The sequence below is a fragment of the Balaenoptera ricei genome, chromosome 17, assembly GCF_028023285.1.
Source record: "Balaenoptera ricei isolate mBalRic1 chromosome 17, mBalRic1.hap2, whole genome shotgun sequence".
Lineage (NCBI taxonomy): Eukaryota > Metazoa > Chordata > Mammalia > Artiodactyla > Balaenopteridae > Balaenoptera > Balaenoptera ricei.
Genome location: NC_082655.1, coordinates 55157570 through 55180045, shown reverse-complemented (window position 1 = coordinate 55180045; position 22476 = coordinate 55157570). Strand labels below are relative to the sequence as shown.

The window sequence follows — 22476 nt, the reverse complement described above, 5'->3', positions numbered from 1 at the left end:
GCACATCGTCAATTCAACGGTGGTAAATGTAATAATTGATGAAAGGATGAGATGATTAACTGGGAGGGCAGTTATCATCAAGAAAGAACAGAGAGACAGAATTATCATATTTTTGCAAAGCTGTTAAGAGAAAAAACAGAATGGATTGGAACTGAAAGCCAATTTTGAAAGAAAAAAAAAAAGCCTGCCATTTTTTTATGCAATGTCATTTTCTAAGAGAGAATATAGTTTTACTGCAAAATATTTCACATCTTCTTTCATTTATCCACTTTACATATTTTCTGTTCCTGTTATAATGTTCAGATCTCCTTTTAGATAGACATTACTGAATTACATCAATTCAGAGATGTAAGTAACTTTTCCATTTTAATATTTCTGAAATTAAGTTGGGGTTTTAAACGGGCATATGTTTAATGCAGCTTTCCTTTCTGGAAAAACGTTTATTAAGTCTACAGGTGTTCTTGACATAGATAGCACCTTAGAAGTCAAGAAAAAATGGTCATTCAATAAACTTATTCATTTAACAAATATTGAGCACCTGCAATTCCGGGAATAAGGCTAGATACTGAGAAAACTGCAGCAAGGACAGATGAGATTTCAATTTTCTTAGAGTTTTAGAAGGTAAAATAAATATATAAACAATTAGATAGAATACAATCTAGTAAATTACCACTGCAGTGTAATGCAGATATATTTAAAATGCCATAGGATAACCAAAGAGGGAGTTAATAATTCTAGACATGCTATTCAGAGGAGAAAGAACTCATCAAGTGGTAGGATACCAAGCAGGGGAAGGAACATAAGCAAAGGCAGGGAGGTGTGAAATGTCAGGGTGTGTGCAAGGAATGTTGAGTAGTCTAGAAGAACTGTAGTATAGGGCAGTTTCTCTCAAACATGTATAACGAACAGAGCACTTTAAAAGGAAAGAAATATCTTGCCAATCTGTAGTGTTGACTCAAGTTATTTTTATTATGTTATTTTAAATATGTAATATTTATTTCATTCTACAACGATAAAAGTCCAAAAATGTATTTATTCATTAAATATGAACAAAATCACAAAACCAATTTAAATATAATTATCAACATTAATTTAAAGTGATATGTGAGTTTTATTTTGGAGCACGGTGAGCTTCAACTAAGCAATGAACTAGTTTTTTAACTAGTTTTTTTCACTGATCTGTGAATTAGATATAGACCAATCAATTTAAGTATATCACAAAATATACTTATTTTACTTATGACTAACAATGGTTAGTTTTATTGAGTGCATATTATATGCCAAAAACTGTACTAACTTTTTTTCAGGCAATATCTTATTCTTGCAAAGACTTTTTCAAGTGGCTTCATGTACACCATATAGATGTGTGCTTCCTCTCTGGTTACCCCTCTCAGACATCTTTGCTGATTTAACCTCTTCTTCTAAACTTCTAATGTTGGAGTGCTTAAGGATTCCATCTTTGGTTCTATGTACTCTGTTCTTTGGTAATCTCATTTAGTGCCATGGATTTCATATCCCTCTATATCCTAGCAACAATCACATTTCTATATCCAACCCAGACTCCTTGCCCATACTACAAACTCATATATTAAACTACCTACTTGACATCACCACTTGGGTGGCAAATAGACATTTCATACTCAACACATCCAAATTTGAATTCCTGATCTTCTCACCAAACCTGTTCCTTTTACAGCCATCATCATCTCAGTTGATGACAATTCTATTCTTACAATTATTCAGCACAAAAAACCTTGGAGGTGGGCTTCCCTGGTGGCGCAGTGGTTGAGAATCTGCCTGCCAATGCAGGGGACATGGGTTCGAGCCCTGGTCTGGGAAGATCTCACATGCCGCGGAGCAACTAGCCCCGTGAGCCACAACTACTGAGCCTACGTGTCTGGAGCCTGTGCTCTGCAACAAGAGAGGCCGCGATAGTGAGAGGCCCGCGCACTGCGATGAAGAGTGGCCCCCGCTTGCCTCAACTAGAGAAAGCTCTTGCACAGAAACGAAGACCCAACACAGCCAAAAATAAATTAATAAATTAATAAAAAAAAAAAGATGAAGGACTGTATAAAAAAAAAAAAAAAAAAATCTTGGAGGTCTTCTTGACTTATGTTTTTTCTCTCATCTCATGTTCAAAGTTCTCCAGGAAACTAAATGGGTTTAACTTTCAAAATATATCCAGAATGAAGCCTGCTCTCACAGCCTTCACTGTTACCACTATTATCTATTATGTCATCCGTATTTTTGAAATAGCTCCTAATCAGTCTCCTTTCTTCTATGCTTAACTCTCCTATAATCTATGTAATGTGTTCTTTTTCTTAAATTAATTTTTACTGGAGTATAGTTGTTTTACAATGTTGTGTTAGCTTCTACTGCACAGCAAAATGAATCAGACATACATATACATATATTCCTTCTCTTTTGGATTTCCCTCCCATTGAGGACACCACAGTGCATTAAGTAGAGTCCCCTGTGCTCGACAGTATGTTCCCATCAGTTGTCTATTTTATACATAGTATCAATAGTGTATATGTGTCAATCCCAATCTCCCAATTGTTCCCAGCCCACTCCTTTCTCCCTTGGTATCCATACATTTGTTCTCTCCATCTGTGTCTCTATTTCTGCTTGGCAAATAAGGTCATCTATACCAAGGATCCCCAACCCCCTGGTATAACAGCTGTGCTGTTAGGAACCAGGTGGCACAGCAGGAGCTGAGCTGCAGGCAAGCTTCATCTGCCACTCCCCATCACTCCCCATCGCTCGCAGTACTGCCTGAACCATTCCCACCCCTGTCCGTGGAAAACTTGTCTTCCATGAAAACGGTCTCTGGTGCCAAAAAGGTTGGGGACCACTGATCTATACCATTTTTCTAGATTCCACATATATGAATTAATATATAGTATTTGTTTTTCTCTTTCTGACTTACTTCACTCTGTATGACACACTCTAAGTCCATCCACGTCTCTTCAGATGACCCAATTTCATTCCTTTTTGTTTTGTTTTGTTCTAGTGTGGTTATTTTACCATGTAAGTTATATTATGCCACTCTTTTAATTAAAAAAAAGACTTCTTTTCTTTTTTTAAATTTAAATTTTATTTTATTTTGGAGCATAGTTTATTAACAATGTTGTGTTAGTTTCAGGTGTACAGCAGAGTGATTCAGTTATACATATACATGTACCAATTCTTTTTCAAATTCTTTTCCCATTTAAGTTATTACAGAATATTGAGCAGAGTTCCCTGTGTTATACAGTAGGTCTTGTTGGTTATCTATTTTAAATATAGTAGTGTATACATGTAAATCCCAATCCCTCCCTCCAACCCTTCCCTCCTGGTAACCATAAATTCTTTCTCTAAGTCTGTGAGTCTGTTTCTGTTTTATAAATAATTTCATTTGTATCAATTATTTTTTTAGATTCCCCATATAAGCAATATCATATCATATTTTTCTTTCTCTGTCTGACTTACTTTACTTAGTATAATAATCTCCAGGTCCATCGACAGATGAATGGATAAAGAAGATGTGGTACATATATACAATGGAATATTAATCAGCCATTAACAAGAATTAAATACCGCCTTTTGCAGCAATGTGGATGGACCTGGAACTTATTATTTTTTCTAAAAGTCAAAATTCTGACAATGGCTTCTAGGGCCCATGTAATCTACCCCCTAACTCTCCATGTTATGGAGTGTGGCAGCAGTGTGCCTACTATACTTGACACTTGTTGGGGACTCTTGCTTAAGACTCCCTTCCTCTATACAATAAAATATATTTAGTAATAATCATGAAATGAAACAAGTAATCATAGTAGCCAGAAAAGGATTCCAAGCAGTGAAAATTTTCTTTTATTGAACTTGTATATATATGCCAATAAACATAAATAAGTAAAGAATTAAAAAATAAAACAAGTGTCCAGTAATGGTGTTTAATACTTACAAATTATATTAATACATTTTTGGAAAAAAAGGAAAAGCATACCTATGTTTTAGTTGATTGCAAAAATAAATACTAACATTTTGTTTTCCAGCTTTAACTTCTGCAAATTTTCAATGACTTTGTCCAAATTAATCTTCTTTGTATATTCATGTTCAATAGAGAGTATAAATAGATTTGTTGGTCTATCTATGCTCATATCTGGGAACAAGAGATATACACAAACATAGAAAAACATTCTTAATATAAGACTAAATTAGAAAGGGATGCATAAAAATTCCACTTCACAATAAACTCCAGAAAATTTATAAATACATAAAAACAACAAGTAATTACATCAAATGATGGAGGTAAAGTAACTCACATTCAATTTCCTCCTGTGTATAATCACAGTATCATTCCTGTTTATATCTAGCCTACTGTTTAAGTGCAGGAATAGGGATATGTAGTAGCACAGGGTTTGGAGACTGAACTGTGCCTAAAGTGGGTTCAAATGATCCAAAACTTCACAAAAACTTCACTCTTAAAATACTCATGGATGTCTCAGAGACTGACTGTATAACAAAGTTGTCAGAATTAATGTTCATGTAGAATGTCTTTTTATTTATTTTTAAGGATAAATAATAAAAACAGGACAATTTGAAACTTACAAATAAAGCATTAAAATTCAAAAATAGCCAAAGCAATTGTTTAGAATTTAGACCAATCAACAATTAATTTTCCTGGAAAGGATTTTTCACTGACACTGGTTAGAATCACCTGCACCCTGGCATACTGCTCCCACTGCCCCACCCTTTGTAGGTTACTGGATTATGGGATAATAATAAGAAAACTAAGATAAATATACTTTAAAAGAATTCTTTGGATACATTTGCAGAAGTCAAGTTCTGCTTCACTTTGGCTGAATCTTTGATATACAATAAGTACACTCTGGAACTGGTGGTTGGTTAATAGAAAAAGACTTTTAGTGTGTGAAATTATTACCAGGTTTTTAATATAGAGCAAGGGTCAATAAACTATTGCCCAGAGGTCAAATCTAGTCTACCACCAGATTTTGTAAATAAAGTTTTATTGGAATATAGCCATGCTCATTCATTTACATATTGTCTATGGTGTTTTAAGCTACAATGGCAGAATTGAGTAGTTGAAATAGATATCAAATGGCCTGCAAAGCCTAAAATTTATACTCTCTGCCCCTTTATAAGAAGACTGCAAATACCTTTTCTATTATATTTGTGTACAAATTGGGTGTTAAAGTTTACTTTATAATGAATTTATTTATTGAACTCTGTTAATGAGAAACAGAAAAGTAAATAAAATTGATCTAGTTTGGCAAAGATGTATGCAGTAAGGATTTACTATCAGAGAAAAATGTTATTGAGGCAAATGTTTGTACCAGGATTGTGAATTCAACAGAAGAAAGATGTTTGTTTCCATTGAGTGAGATTATGAAACATTAGCTCTGTGTTTGCATTAATATTGGAACCAAAATAGCATTGTAGAGAAAGAATGATTGAAGTGTTAGCATCCGTGCAAGGTAGAATAACAGGAAAGAATTTATCATGAGATAATTTATAACTTCACTTTATAGAGACAGTTATTTTCATGGTACACATACTTTATATCTGGAAAAGATTGTAACAAATGTGATTTTTTTTCCCCTTCAGCTTAAGTTGAATGGCCTGCTTCACAAGTTTGGTTGTACAAATATGATTGAATACTGTACTTGTCCAATTAATTGCATGAGTTATCACTTACAAGGTTTAGCAAAGAGCTTAATATTAACTTTTAGAGGCCTCGTCAATCCAGAATTGCAATGGGTTTGGAGGTTTCTTAGCCTGAAAAACACACAGGTGAGTAGTTTGGAGCCCAATACCCAAGAGATTCCCATTTTCAAACGTCCCTGGTTTTTATTGTTGCCCCTGTTCCATTGCTATAAATTGCTCCTGAATATAAAATTTCAGTCTTCTCTGGGCCCTGGGCTGAACCTCTGTGCCTTGCTCATTTTCTTCCCAGGAGGCTCCTTGAACTCTTTTAATTGATCTATTTCCTCCTTTACCTTCATTTCTTATTACCAAAAGACATTGGCTGGGGCAGTGTTAGTCAGACCATTGGAGGTGAAATTATCCCCTGCTCCCTGTTCTCTGAAGGATGATTACTCACCATGCATTTGCATAGCTAAGAGGTCAGTTAGTAGACTACTATAGAGAAGATCATTTCCAGGGTAATACTGGGCCCACCTTGGAAATAAATGGACTATATATAGCTTTCTGTTTCTAAAATAATGTTTAACATCTGCCTTACAGTGTTGCCTGGAAAAATTCCTGGAGCCAAGCAGCTTTTAGTTATTGGTGTTTTAATGCTTCCTCTAGACACTGAAGGCTGGAACTGTCAAGTAAGAACACGAGTCAATGAGAATTGACAAATCTGTTGAGACATTTGACTGTAGGAGGAAGGAGAAATGGAAGGCAGGGTCTAAAAAAGAATTTGAGAAGAGAACACATATTTATTATGTGAAGGAAATGGATGTCTCCAAGAATACGTTTCAGGAAGAAAAAGATTTGAGTGCAATTTAGGCTTAGAGTAAATTAGAGATGGAAAATTTCAATTTTAAGAATGGCAATTGGTGGTAGAAGATTTCTGTGAAGGAAGCAAGGATTTCTAGAGTACAAGTAGAAGAATCCTGAAGGGATCATTCAAAATTATTTAAATTTATATTTGTATATATTTCAAATATTCATTCATATTTTTAGAGATCCTTCATATAGAGAAAGGATTCCATTTATTTTGTGGTATTTTGCAAACAGATATGAAGACCTCTGGGAGGAGTTATGAGGAGTCAAAACTTGGAAGAACTCTTTTTCCCAAAATAAGAATAGATTTATTGTTTCCCCTGATTATATAAGTAATGCATGCTAATAATTTTTAAAAATGAAGACAAGTATAGATAAGAAAACCAAAAAAATCTGAAGCTCCATTACAAAAAGTCTTTTTGCTAACTATATTTCATACTACTTTCTCTATAAATACCCCTACATATACAGTTGAGGTAAATGAGATTATATGATACATGGTATTTTCATCAGGGGTAATTTTTAAAAATAGCCCTAAAAATATGGCTCTCTTTTCTTTTTCCCCTTTTCCTTATACTCTCTAACCTTACCTGTGTCCAACTCAGATAACCATAATTAGTGATATTGTGTATTAATCTATACCTTAGAATCCTTTATAGTATTTTCTCTGTCATATTTCTAGTTTCCTAGGATATAAGTGAGGAAATCTTATACTATCTATTTCCCTGTAAGTTCTTATTATTACTATTGTTTTTTGTCTAGAGGTCATAAAATTTTCTCTGACACTTTACCTGGATATACCTATGTGTACTTAAAAAAAATTCCTGTTTGGAACTAGCCTTTTTGTGATGCAGAATTAAATCTTTCCTTAAAGTAGGGAAATTCTGTATTATTATCTTTTGAATTTCTGCCCCTTCTCCATGAGTTAATGTGTTTCCTTCTAGTATGACTTGTGTTTGCATTTTCTGTCTCCTGGTTTTGTCATAACCTCTGCATTACTATATTTCCCTGATTATTTTTATCTTTTTACGTGTTTTCTCTATGCTTCGAAATACATTTTGCTTTTCAGGAGTGAATGACATTTTGTCTTTTAGTTCCTGAAGTCCTTAAGTCTTTAAGCTGGATTTCTCATTAGGGAGCTCTTTTTTCTTTCCTTCTTTTTCTCCTTTTGTCCTTTCTTTCTTCCATGAAAAGACAGGGAGGAAGCTTAAATGTATGATACTAAGTTAAAGAAGCCAATCTGAGAAGGCTACACACTGTATGATCCCAACCATATGATATTCTGGAACGGCAAAATTATAGAGATGGTTTGTCCTTCCTTCTTTCTTTCCTCTTTTTCTCCCTTCCTTCCTCCCTTCTTCCTTTCCTTCATTTCCCTATTTGGGAAAATTACTGTCTTTCTCCTCTAACAGTGTTACTTTTCTGGGAGCCACCTATTCTAGTACTGTTTTTCCCCCTTTCCCTAGTTCTGAGGTCTGAGGTGCTTTGTTATTCTGTTTTATCTTCTCGTGTCTTTGGTGATGCTTGGAGCAGGTCAAGCTAGTGGGAAGTCTCAAGAGGAAACAAACCAGCAGATGGAAGAGCAGCAGTGTCTTCTGCTGGCTGGTTTTGTACCAGTCCTTAAACTCTCTGTCCTCCATTGAGCAGCCTCTAAGCTCCCAGGTCTTTATGGTCTCAAGACTTCAGCAAATCTCAGCTGAGGGATAGGACAGAAGTCAACCTACTTGGGTTGACTTTTAAAGCAGTTCTTACTAAGCTAGGGATACTCAGTAGGTGCTCCTTTTAGGGGTGGGCTGCAAGGTATGGCCATGCAGGGCATTCATGGCTCCACTTCAGGGGCTATCATGCCCATAGATTATCAGAACAATGGCATCTGTAATGCTGCAGCCCTGTCCCGTGGACCAGGGAGAGTTGAATCTTCACCTTACCACCATGCTGCTACCGTCCTCAGTGTTCCTGTGTGATCCACGGGACAAGAAATTCACTCTCCCTGTGCATGGCAGAGTGCAAATCCTCCACACACGGACAGAGCCAGCCCATCTGTTAGTGTTGTACTAAGTCTCACAGGAGAGTTTGTTAGACACAATGTGTGGGTTGGGGGTTGGGGGCTCTGGAAAGTGGCCCTACATTTTTTCAGCATTTTTTTATGCTTTAACAAGAATTAAAGATGAAAGCTCCAGGACAAAGCTTTCTACTATCTAGGGATTTTTTTTAAAAATGAAGTTGGATGTCTTATAAAATAGTAGTTAACCTATGATCAAAACTAGTCTTACAGACTTTTTAATGACAATTTTTAGAGAAGTTTTAGATTCACGGTAGAATTGAGAGGAAGGTAGAGAAATTTTCCATATACCCTCTGCCCCCAAACATGAATAACCTTCTCCAATATCAACGTCCTCCACCAGAGTGGCACACTTGTTACAATTGATGAACCTATATTTTTGCATTAGAATTACCCAAATCCACAGTTTGGTTCACTCTTGATGTTTCACATTCTATGGGTTTGGAAAAATATGTCTTCGTTGGTGTGTTGGGTCTTCATTGCTGCACGCAGGCTTTCTCTAGTTGCAGCGAGCTGGGGATACTCTTCATTGCAGTACGCGGGTCTCTCATTGCGGTGGCTTCTCTTGTTGCAGAGCACGGGCTCTAGGTGCACAGGCTCAGTAGTTGTGGCAAACGGGCTCAGTTGCTCCGCGGCATGTGGTATCTTCCCAGACTAGGGCTTGAACCTGTGTCCCCTGCATTGTCATGCAGATTCCCAATCACTGTGCCACCAGGGAAGCCCAAGCAGAGCTTTTAAAAGAGATTTGCTTACAAAATATTTTTGCAAATATTTAGATACTGTATTATATCTCTGTTCCGAAAGCTAACAAATACTTCAGTAAATCCTCCTTGCTCTCTAAATTACATTCAAACTCCTTTGCTTAGCATTCAAAATCTCCACAATCTGACCTTAATTTGCCTTTTCAGCAGATCTCCAAACTGCTTCTTTATATGTATGTAGTACACTCATCAAATTGAATATTCTATGAAGCTGTTCATGTTTTTTTAATCTGTTGGAAACCTTTCTCTTTAACTAACCATTCAAATGCCTCAAGCTTCATTAAGTGTACTGGATACCATAGAAGATTGTGTTTTTCCCTACTATGATTACCCATAATACAAATGGGTACACATTATACAAATGAATGAATACATCTTTAATAAGGCATTACACATAACAGTTTCTTGTGTTATAGTTATATTTGTATTTATGGTTGTATTTTCCCCTTAATAGATTATAAACTCTGAGAGGGGTCCCATTATTATATATTTTCCACACCAGAGGACCTACTTAGAACAGACACAACATACATTCATCTTTGATATACACAGTAAAGACTAAGATCTTCACTTTAGCTCTTCCTTGGGAAACAAATTTCTATTAAAAAAAAGTGACCTGCAAATAAGCAAATGGTACATACTTTATATGCCTTTAGATGTGCCTAAAGTGGTACATGGATTCTCCCTCTTTCCAGGATAACTGGAACAGTGTCAGAGAGATGTAAAATATTTTGAGACATCAATTTAAAAGTGTCATTTTGAGTTTGTGATGGCTTATTTAAAGCTCTGTTTATTTAAATTTTTTATTTTCTGTTTTTAGTACACATTATTCTTTGATGTTTTAAAAATATCCATCAATAGATGATATTTTAAAGAAACATAACTTGATATAAAAGCATGCAGTTTCATAGTTTTACATATTTACCTGGCATATGGAAGCTTTTAGGAACAGGTAACTAATTTATTTATATAAGGTGTATGGTATTTGGAAATTGTTTTGACTATCTTATTGATCTTTCATTTGCACTTATCTTCATTCTGAAAACTTTAGGTACTCACTTTTCTTACTTTTTACAATCTTAAAATTAAACAGTTTTATGTTTTCTCTTCTATCTGTGACTTTTTTCTCTTTTTCACAGTATGAATAGAAGTAAATGTATAAGGCATCTCTTCAGAAGGAGCAGGAATGAGGAAACTATTGAATTACCAGTTACTGGTTACTATTTACTATTTTTTAGTGGAAAGATAATAGATTTTTTGAGGATAGACAGACTGATTCAACACTCTCTATCTGTATGCTTTTGAATAATTATGAACTTCCCTGAGTTTCCATCTGCTTATTTATAAAATATTTAATATAGCTTGGTGACATTTAAGTATAATAAGTGGAAGCACTGTGCCTGACACATGTAGGTACATATTTATTGAATACCATCTACTAGAAAAGTTGCTCTTTATGGTGCAATAAAGGATTTCAGTTAATGAGACTATTAATAACAGCAGAAATAAAAACTATATTGAATTTATTATTCTTTTTATTTTGTTATTTTAGGTTTAGTCATGGTGTAATGGGCCATTTAGACCCCAGTCTCTTTTCCATGTGAACAAGCAAGGTAGTGAAAGGACTGGTTATACATGGAATATCAAAGATAGTCACGGTCCAAAGTTTGCAAGCTAGTTAGTACTATCACCAAGTGTTCAGTTTTGGATTAGATGAGTATGTTTGGAATGCTGTAGATTCCCTCAAAGGGAAGTTTGACAGGGTTGGCATGATATTGTCCTTTCCAGTGTTGTTTAGATGTTTCCTTCTGTGGTAACAATCAACCCGTAACCGTGCCTTTAGTAACTAAGCAAATTAAACTACTGAGTATATACTCAAATCATTTTGAGACATAACTATCATTCTCAGAATGAACCCTTTTAGTGAAGCAAACTTTAGCTTATCTATATCCATGAAAAATATGCAATTATATTCTTATATATAAATAATCTGGGAATATATATCTAAATATATCTACATATGTATCTAAGTGTATGTGTGTGTGTGTGTGTGTGTGTGTGTGTGTATTTCCAGCCCTGATTTTTAACTTTCCAAGAACACGTCAAACCACAATCAGATTCAAAGTAATGTAATTGCAGTTTTATCTTCAACCTTCTCCCATGTTTTAGTGTTTATTATAAGTAATCAGTATGATGTTAGGGCAGTTTTGATATTTTTTCCATGGTATTATGGCCCCCAAATCCAAAAAAGAAAAAAAGAAAAAAACCAGAAATCTTCCTCTCATTCTTACTGGAATTCCCAATGAGGCTAAACACATGAAGAATAACTGATAAGAACCAAAATGTACCTTAATAGCTGCTGGGGCACTTAACATTCTAATTCAAACTCTGGAAAAACTGGGTCATGACACCACTTAGGCTCATGATCTAGTAAGGGACCTCTTACTACCCATTAAAACCTCCACCCAGATCTTGGGATCCTACTACCATCTGGTAGTAGATAGAGAACCAGTAAGTACTGCAACAAGGTATAGAAACATGTCTCTGTGATCACCACTCAAATGTCTACATGGAGACAGAACAAGAGAGAGGGAACCTATAGGGCCTCTTGTAAGGCCTGAATCAATCTACTGACTCAGGTCTACAAAACAGGGAGCAAAATATGGGTTTATACCTTTCATAACATGGTGACTACACCTGCTAGTAACTGTAGTTTTTTAGATGACTCAAAATCAATTCACCTATTTAACTGCTGCTTCCTGATTTGCACATATGTGTAGAATGGAAAGAATGAGCTTTGGGTAAGAAAGTTAACTTTCTATGCTTTCATAATATACTAAACTCTTAAGATTGTATATATAGGGATAGCATTGTGTAGATTATTAACAATATTTTCTTTCATCTATATCATAAGAAGAAAGAAGAAATGAATTTCAGAAGAAGAAATGAATGATTTTTAAGTTTGCTTTTATTTTTGAGTAGTAAAGAAATCATCCCATTCCTATTTGCTAGAAGCCAACATAACTTTGTTGTAATTATTAATCACTGAGAGCCACATTCTTATCATGTGTCCTGTAGAAGCTAGTATAATACCCAGGTTTAAAAATTAGAAATTCATGAAAGAGTTTCATGCTCCAAATGAATAAGCTCTCTTGAGTTTGCATGTTGTAGACTGAGTATCATCACCCTAGGATATTATTTCCATTATATGATTAGCTCTCCAAAATTCTAACTACGTTATTGAACAGTATCAAATCCTTCTTTTTATATTCAATGTCATTGTCTGTGATTGAATTGAATAATAACCATTATTCATAATTCCATTAATTACTTATTTTTACTAAAAAGCCTCATTGCAACGACTAATGGATCCCTTTTAGGGCTTGTTAACATGACACCTCGAATAAAGCACTCAATGTCTGGTAGCAAGATGTACTTCTAACCTTCCTAGTATTGAAGGTGCCCATTAATAGTACTTTTAACCTCTAGTGAGGGAAGTAGGAGATGCTGGAATTGATATGTATTTAACTTTAATCATCAAAGCTTCCGTAGAACTCTATATATTTTGTTCTTATTCACATCTAAATGAAACTGCTTTTTTGTAATATATTCCTTTAGGAGGAACAGGGTAATGCTTACATACTTTTCAACATGCTAAGTTGAAATGTTATATTTCCTAAGACGATAGTAAAGACTTTCTATAATTCCATAAGAACAAGTCCAAATAATATCCAGCATTAAAATTATATTCATAGATTTTTTTTCCTTTCACCTAGCGATGATTGATGAACTCTTGTTTATTCAGAGTATAAAAGATTTTTTGCTGATAGTTTTCTCTTTCTATGCTGCCTTAATGCATGTTTCATTAGGCAAACTTTATTAAGTATTTACTATGGGAACAGCCTTGTGAGTAAAAGGAAGAAATACAATATTGAGAATATGCAACCAGCTTTCTTCAGTAGCTTACATTGTGGTAGAGGAGCTTATAATGCATTCTTTAAATTGCTTTTTCAAGCTGAAGTTCTTCCTTGTTGTCAATAAAATACCGGTTTGGGGAAAATAGGTGTAAATATTAAATTAGTGAATTGTGAGGCTTCTTGGCAAATCTTAAAGAAACAAATGATCACCACAGTCAAGCATTAGCTTGATATATCCATCACCTCACAGAGTTAACATTCGCCACCACCAATATCCCACCCTCATAAGGATGCTTACCTACCCCCTTAGCAAATTTCAAGTATACACACTGTGTTGTTAACTATGGCACCACCTGTTCTTTGGATCTCTAGACTTACTCATCTTGCAGAGATGAAACTTTGTACTATTTGACTAACATCTCCCCATTTCCGCCTCCCTCCAGTGCTGACAACCACCCTTCTACTCTATGCTTTTGTAAGTTTGACTATTTAAGATTCCATACATAAGTAAGATCATTTCACAATATATGCATATATTAAAGCAACAAGTTGCACACGTTAAATATATACAATTTTTATTTGTCCATTTTACAAGCTGAAAAAAAAAGACTCAAAATGAGAGACACTGAAAATCATTAATAAGATCTGACAATTATTTTTTTTAATTTTTATTAAAATATAGTTGATTTAGAATGTTGTGTTTCAGGTGTAAAGTGATTCAGATATATATATTCTTTTTTTACATTCTCTTCTATTATAGGTTATTACAAGATATTGAGTAGAGTTCCCTGTGCTATACAGTAAGTCCTTGTTGGTTATCTATTTTACGTATAGCAGTGTGTATCTGTTAATCTCAAACTCCTAATTTATCTCTCTCCTCCCTCCCATTGGGTAACCATAAGTTTGTTTTCTGTCAGAGTCTATTTCTGTTTTGTAAATAAGTTTATTTGTATCCTTTTTTTAGATTCCACATATAAGTGATATTTGTCTTTCTTTGTCTGACTTACGTCACTTAGTATGATAATCTCTAAGTCCATCAATGTTGCTGCAAATGGTATTATTTCATTCTTTTTTATGGTTGAGTAATATCCCACTGGGTATATATATATATATATATATACCACATCTTCTTTATCCATTCATCTATCAATGGGCAATTATTTTTATTTAAACTTTGTTAACCTATATTATGACCTTTTAACCAGTTAAGCAGTGGCGTTTTTTAAGCATTGAACAGACAGTGGAGACCTGTTGTGTCTTATGCTCCTACAGTGTGATTTAGGGAACTCCCAGACAAGGCAAAGCCAATCAAGAAAAAATCATGGTGCTTCCTCACATTTCTAGGGAAAAGGTCTAACCTTGCACTTAACTGAGGGATCATTAAACTCATTGACATTTCTTGAGCAAAAACCTATTCTCTTTTTTGAGAGTTTATAGATAAGATGATTTGTAAATAATTTATTTTCTTCTACAACCAGGATAATCTGAAGTGTAATTTAACATCATGTATGTAGTACGAACTATAAAACTGAAATACGATGATTTAAAAAAACCTAATCTTCAAAATGTTGAAAATGGTTGCTTTTCTGTGTCTTTTAGAGCTGCAGTGTTTATTTTGCAACCTTGTTCTGGCCTTTTACTTCATGACATCTGGTACACTTTACTGATAATCAAGGCTGAATAACTTATAACATCTACAATCAGAATGCAATCAAATCTGATGAAAAAACATTACACATGCTTATTTCATTCCTATATATATATAGTTTTTTTTTTAATGAACGATTTTTAAGTGCTGCTATTTAACATCTTATCCTGTAGCTCTAGAACTAGAAAAGTTCTTTTTGTTACTGATGTCCTGGCATGAATGGGAGTGTTCAAAATTAATGTGGTATTAATGATGGTAATTAAAATCCAGGTCTTTATGTTTTATTCTGCTTGTCCTTGTCTCCATTCTAATATTGATTTTGGGGTTAATACAGGTATTTGTAGGAAAACTGCATTCTGAGGAGTCACTTCTAAATACTTGGCAACCAAAATGTTACTAAATGAAAAGTAATTGCTTTTCATAAAAAAAGGACATTTTACAACACTGTGCAATCATATTAAAATAATGACTGGCCTTACTAATGGAAATTAAATGTGATCTGGGTGTTCTGTCAGCATAGCCTGGGAGCTAGGTTTGCGTGTAAAAGTGCAATTTCTATTCCTGTTGAGCAGATTTTTATTCTCAAAATAATTAGTTCTGTCAAATAATTAATGTTGTTGACAGGACTAAGTTAAGAATATGCAACCTCCCTCACATATATTATAATTATTTGGAATGACAAGATGATATTAAACAATAATCTTCAATTCTGGCTGTCAAACTTGATCGGATCGTTTCTTTTAATACTGAGGTTCATGTTAATAACCTTGAATGTAACATATAAGTCATCATCTGTAGTGCCGTTTACATATGGAATATTCATTGTACTCATCGAATTTACTGTGTGTGTGTAGGAAATGTTACTGTTTTTACAAAACACTGCAGTTCACAAGGAGATAAGTTCTAAGCCAACATTCCAATTTTATATACTATTTTCTAAAACTCCTTAAAATGATGCAGTTTTATAAATTGTGTTTCTTTTGCTCTTCAAAATCAGATAACATTTAAAAAATACATACTGTTACCCTTCAAATGTCATTTACACATCCAATTTAACTTTCTTCATAGACTTTTTAGAATGTTAGAAATAATGAATCATGTCTTATATACACATTCACACACAATTGATTTGCCAGTGTAATTCTGTATAAAACTGTGAAACTTTGTGATATTCCAATTAAAGTCATCAAAATACTTCCTATTTAATATTATTCTGTTAAGTCCATGGTCAATGCAATAAGACATAAACATAATAATATATTTCAGAATGATGATTTCCCACAGACAAAATGAAAACCAATTATATAAACCAAAAAAATCATAATAATAAACATGTGTTCAAGAAAGTTAGATTATATTAATCTATTGATCTATGTCTATTTTTAAGTCTGCATTTCTGTCTTTCTCTCTCAGTCTCATAAAATCAAGATCTTTGGGGATGGATTCCAGCTGTCATCTTTTTAGAAACTCCTTATGTGGTTCTTTTGTACTTCCAGGACTGGGAACTATTGATCTGTAATTTAAAAATTAGAACTTTACTCAAGGATTTTAAAAGAAGCCTTAAGTAAATTAAAATATACCAACCATGTTTCTAGGAGGCAAGATTGACTATTGTAAAGATACAGATTTTTTCAAATTAATTTATAGTTTGTATAGCAATCCAATCAAATACCAATTTCTTAAACAATTTGGGAAGTGACAAATTATTCCAAAGTTCTTATCTAAAAGTAGATAGTTACATTTCTATATACTATTTAAAAGAAACGTAGTAAGAGCACTTTATATATTCATACAATACACATCTGTACATAAAATAATTAGCATAATCCTCATGTGTATAAGAAATGTATTGCAACCATTGGCTAACCAAATTATTTTTCAGTGAATGGTGTCAGAATAATTGGCTGTTCTTAGGGGGGAAAATCAGATGAAGATACAGAAAAATCAGGTACATCCCTTGATCAAGTTATTTTTATTCTAGGAATCCATAACAAAGTTAAAAATTAAAGTGCACAAAGATGTAGACTTAATTACGATTAGTAATAGGGAAAAATAAGCAACTCTAAAAGTCCAGTAATTATTAAATTCCCATGACAGAAAAGTATAAAAGTAGAATACCAAAATTTTATTTTTAAAAAACTGAAATAAGAAATAAATTGGAAAGAAATATGACAGAATTAATTATATTCTTTGGGGGATTATTTTTATTCTTGTGTGTTTTTAGTTTTCTTAGTTCCCATGTGCTTTTAAACAAACATGAACTTATCATGAGTTAAAAAAATTTATATCGAATACTATATATGGGAGTTTTTATTCACTAAAACTTTTAAATTTCACTGAATATCATAAAATTACATAAAAAATGGCTGAAAATTTTGCTGTATGGGAAGACTTAACATTAAAATGCCCTTTCTAAAAATTTAATCTGTATATTTAATTCAGATTCCATCAAAGACCCATTTTTTTAATTTAATCGGTTGGTACCTCCAGTGCCATGCTGAATAGAAGTAGTCAAGGGAACATACTTGGATTTTTCCCAATCATTGAGGGAAAAACTTCAAGCTCTCACCTTTAAAAATGATGTCTAGGACTTCCCTGGTGGCACAGTGGTTAAGAATCCGCCTGCCAATGCAGGGGACACGGGTTCGAGCCCTGGTCTGGGAAGATCCCACATGCTGCGGAGCAACTAAGCCCGTGCACCACAACTACTGAAGCCTGCGCTCTAGAGCCCGCGAGCCACCGACTACTGAGCCCGAGCGCCACAACTACTGAAGCCCGTGTGCCTAGAGCCCATGCTCCGCAACAAGAGAAGCCACTGCAGTGAGAAGACGGCGCACCAAAACAAAGAGTAGCCCCCGCTCACCATAACTAGAGAAAGCCCGCACGCAACAATGAAGACCCAACACAGCCAAAAATAAATAAATAAATATATTTTTAAAAAAAGATGTCTAGCGTTGATTTTTTTCTCAGCTTTATCGAGATTTAATTGACATATAACCTTGTGTAAGTCCTTTTAAGATGTACAGTATGATGATTTGATACAAGTATACAAAAGACCTACTCTTTTAAAAAGCTGGAAAAATAATTTACAGTATATTGTGACAAATGAATTTGAGAGAAAAATTTGAAAAGGAAGAACATTAAAGAATTTTTTGACCCATCCATTTTGATATCAGAATGTTGGCATAGCAATAGAGAAAATATTATTAACTAGAAAGAAATTCCAGAGAAATATTTGATTATTGCGAGGATTTAATGTATTAAGGGGTCTCATTTGTTTCCAATGGAAGAAATGGTAGTATAGTTGATAAATAACATTGATATATTGGGTCATCAATCTATAAAAAGAATCAATTCTACCTTTAAACCTATAAAAAAATAATGAAAACAAACCAAAAATATTCAGAAGATTGTAAAGATTCAAAAGTGAATATTAATTATTCAAATGTGAATATTAATTATTCAAGTATTAAACAGATATAAGAAAGTATATTAATCAAGACATGAAATGCAAATGATTTAAAGGAAAATATTAATACACCTGATTTCATAAGAATAAAAATGCCTTGCTGATGAAAGTCACCATAGAATCAAGATACACAGAGAATACTGGGAGATACTTAAGTAAAATAAATAATTACTATGGTTCTTGTGCAAAAAGCACCTAAAAATTGATAAGAAAAATACAACTAATGTAGTTTAAAAAAATAGACAAATGATGTTAACAGGAAATTCAAAGGGAGGAAAAGCATATGGATAATAACTATATGAAATGTTAAAAATCATTAATAGAGAAATGTAAAGGGAAATAACAATGAGCTATCCATTTCACCCATCAGATTGGCAAAAACTAAACTTTTAATAATATTTAATGCTTTTGTGGCAATGTAAAAATTGGTACCCTTACATGTTTCCGGTGGAACTGTGAGTTGCTATGAATAATAATTTTAGTAGTTAAGATCACCATATCTAATAAAAATTAAAATTAAAATTAAAAAAGTATATAATTTTACCCAGTAATCACGTTTGAAAATTTTTCTACATAAACAAAAATGCCAATATATTAAACATACATGCATCGAATATTTTTACATTATTTATTGCAATGACAAAAATAAAGAAGTGTTTGCATGGTAATGGTGTAAGGGACTGGTTAAACAAAATATATTTAATCTGTTGTAGAAAATATTATGCAAGATTTATAAAGAATAAGTAACTTTATATGTACTGACTTGCAAGGATGTCCATATTGTATTGTTAAGTAACATAAGCAGGTTGCAAATAACGTGTATGATATGATACTCAAGTGTGTTAGGTTAAGTTATAGCATATACAGAGACAAACAGACACATGCACACATGTATACACACCAAGTAAAGCTATACAGTTTCAGATTTAATTAGTCAAAGGCAATCAATACAGAGAAGGAGTGAACCAGTGTACTTTAACACTTATTCCCTTGGCCCCAAGGTCATGAGCTGGAAGATTGGAGAGGTTCAATTATTGCTACACCCGCACTCCTACTTTTTTATACTGAACGTATAAATAACCAATTGGGAAAAATTTTAAATTGTCAATCTCTGTCATGCTGTATATTGACTCACCTGTCTTTGGAGTCAAATTCAGTATCAACAGCACTTCATTCCCATCTGAGGGAAGAAAGGAGAGTCAGATGCTGCCTATCCATGACAGTACATCTGCCTCCATCTTTTCAGCATCCTGGGATTCCCATTTACCACCAGCCTGCACTAGATTCTGATTCAATACCTTTTAATCTTCTTGGTTCTAAAATAGAGTTTCATCCGGGCTCCGCAATTCCAGAAACATTTCCCTCTTTCATAATGCTTTTGTGCCTAAAAATTTAATATATTCCTATATACATTTTTTTGTCTATGTTTATATATGCTTCAAACAAGATGGGCAAATACACACTAAACAATTCACATTTTGTTTTTTTTTAATTGACTTTATTTATTTTTTGGGTGTGTTGGGTCTTCGTTTCTATGTGAGGGCTTTCTCTAGTTGCGGCGAGCGGGGGCCACTCTTCATCGCGGTGCGCGGACCTCTCACTGTTGCGGCCTCTCTTGTTGCGGAGCACAGGCTCCAGACGCGCAGGCTCAGTAATTGTGGCTCACGGGCCCAGGTGCTCCGCAGCATGCGGGATCTTCCCAGACCAGGGCTCGAACCCGTGTCCCCTGCATTGGCAGGCAGATTCTCAACCACTGCGCCACCAGGGAAGCCCCAGAAAAGATTAATTTTTATCTATAATTTTTTTCCTGTGTTGTTTTACTTGTTATATACTAACAATAAATTATATGATTTTTATCAGTTAAAAACCATTTCATGAAAAGAAATAACTAAAATAAAAAAATATGTAGAATAATGTGGAGATTTTTGGATGATTTAATATTAAATGAAAAAAATCTAAAATTTCATGAGATTAGAAATATTTTTTAAAAGGTAATCCCAAAATAGAATAAATAAATAGCCGTAAGGGAAATTTATTAAAATTTTAACAATAGTTTTTAGGTGGTAAGGTTAAAAAAATAAGGTTCATAAAAATGTTGGCAATAGTATATTGTACATAGAATCACTGAATATGGTGACTATTTTTATTTTCTCATTTTTACTCGTGTAATTATCATTATGTGTTTAAGCTTGTTTTTCTATTTTGTGTATCTTCTTTATATTTTTTAGCATATTGTGGTATAGAACTTCATAATTACTATTTAAATGGTAGCAGTGACAAAGTTAACATTGATTAAATTGACCATGACATTAGAATGATACTATTCTCTGCAACTGCTGATTTGTTTCTATGCATTATTGTTTTTTTCCCTTTATGACCAACTCTGTTCCAACTAGATCACCATGCTGTCAGTAATATTTTAAGTGTTTACTATGTACCCAGGCATTGTAATAATTGCCTTTATCTCCTTTCCGGGTTCCTGAGAAAAGTGACATCATTATCCTAAATTTACAAATAGGGTAAACAAAGGTGAAGGAAGTTACATATCTTTCTCAAAGACATGCAACTGCTGGGAAATTGTGCTGCCATTTGAACCAAGGTCATCTGATTCCAGATTCTATGATTTTAGTATTCTATTATTGCCTCCAGGTCTGTAATTTAATTCACAGAAAATTGGATTTTTCTAAGTTTTATCTTTGTCATTAATTATTACAAACTTTATAATTCAAATTATCATTTTCTAAAACACTGGTAATCAAAATATTTTATGAAGTATTAGGTTATTAGATTTTTTCAGATTTGAAAATATATTTATGCTAAATGAAACAGTGATTTTTCTTATGACAAGGAAGTTAAGTAGTTTTTCTAAATCCCATTAGGATTAAAAATGGTTTTGAAATTTTAGTCAAATAATAGATTAGGTCGCAGTAGACTAATTTCCAATTACTTTGCATTTTGTCCAAAAATACGGTTTAAATTATTCAGCAGATATAAAAATAAATCTACATCCATAAGATACACATACTATTTGTGACCTTTAAATAGCTTAGTTGAGCTGGAATACAAGTAAAAATTTACCTGGTTGAATATCATTTTTAGATTGAATCCTTTCAGCCTAAATCAATCTGTTCTTTAAACTTTCATGATACCTGATATTTTGCTCTCTTCTGAAGGTAACAAAGGCAATATAAGTTTCCACATCTGAAACCTGTCATAAGGCAGAGATCAGCTTAACCAAAAACTGTATAGACTTATGTAATCAGAGAAAAGCTGTCATCTAGTTGGTATTTATCTAGAAAGCACTATACTTTGACAAAAGTGTCTAGAACATATGATAGAACTGGTTTTTCTTTTTTCCCATTGACACGGTAAATTAATGATAGTGGAGTTTGTATTGTCCTCCACTATTTCTACTCTGCACTTTCCCTGCCGCATCTCCTTTTCTTAAAGAAAAACAAAAATGTTCTAGAATTACTAGGATACTATCCCCAAAGCCTGTTTATCCATCAGATCTAGAAACATAATTGTTTGAGTTAGAGATTCTGTTTTGATTGATTCTTATTAACTTCAGGTGCACAGAATTAAATTAGTAATTCTTGGTTAATGAGACACAGGCATTATTGGTCCATATGTGACCCATTTTATTTTAATTAATTATTTAATTATCAGATACTGAAATCTAATTATGAATTCTTCAAATGTGTCATTCTTAGTAAAGCAATATGCAGAGATTGTGGCTGGGTGGGATAAACTAAGAGTTTTCCAGACTGAAATGCAGGCTGTGGCATCTGGTTAGTATCTTGCAATTAGTAGGAAATAAAAAGGTCCACTTAAGTACAAGTATATTAATTTGCCATCAAGGATGGATTGTCAAGTCTCATTAAGCACATAGGGTTTTTGTTTGCTCCTTTGCTGCTCTGTGACACAGGAGATAAGCCCTAGTGACTGTACAGCTAACAAAGGTTTATTTTTCCCTCCAATGGCAGGGCACATGTTTGGCACAGAGGTCTTACCCTGTATTCACAGAGGTGAGCTCTAGCCAATGACTTTGGACATTGGCATAGACAATTACAAGCCATTTGCTTGGGTTTATATTTCACACAGTA

At 33.6% G+C, this 22476-nt stretch overlaps 1 protein-coding gene across 10 annotated transcripts in view; it reads left to right on the top strand.

Annotated features, from left to right (window-relative positions):
• The window catches only part of RALYL (RALY RNA binding protein like), an 814820-nt gene that overhangs the window by 240396 nt on the left and 551948 nt on the right, over window positions 1-22476 (top strand). For 4 of the 10 annotated variants that reach the window (XM_059901169.1, XM_059901170.1, XM_059901171.1 and 1 more), the window contains one exon: window positions 14014-14053. The exons of the other annotated variants lie outside the window; for them this stretch is intronic. The gene's annotated coding sequence lies outside the window, so the exon portion shown is untranslated. The remainder of the gene's footprint in view (window positions 1-14013; window positions 14054-22476) is intronic. 10 annotated transcript variants of the gene reach the window in all.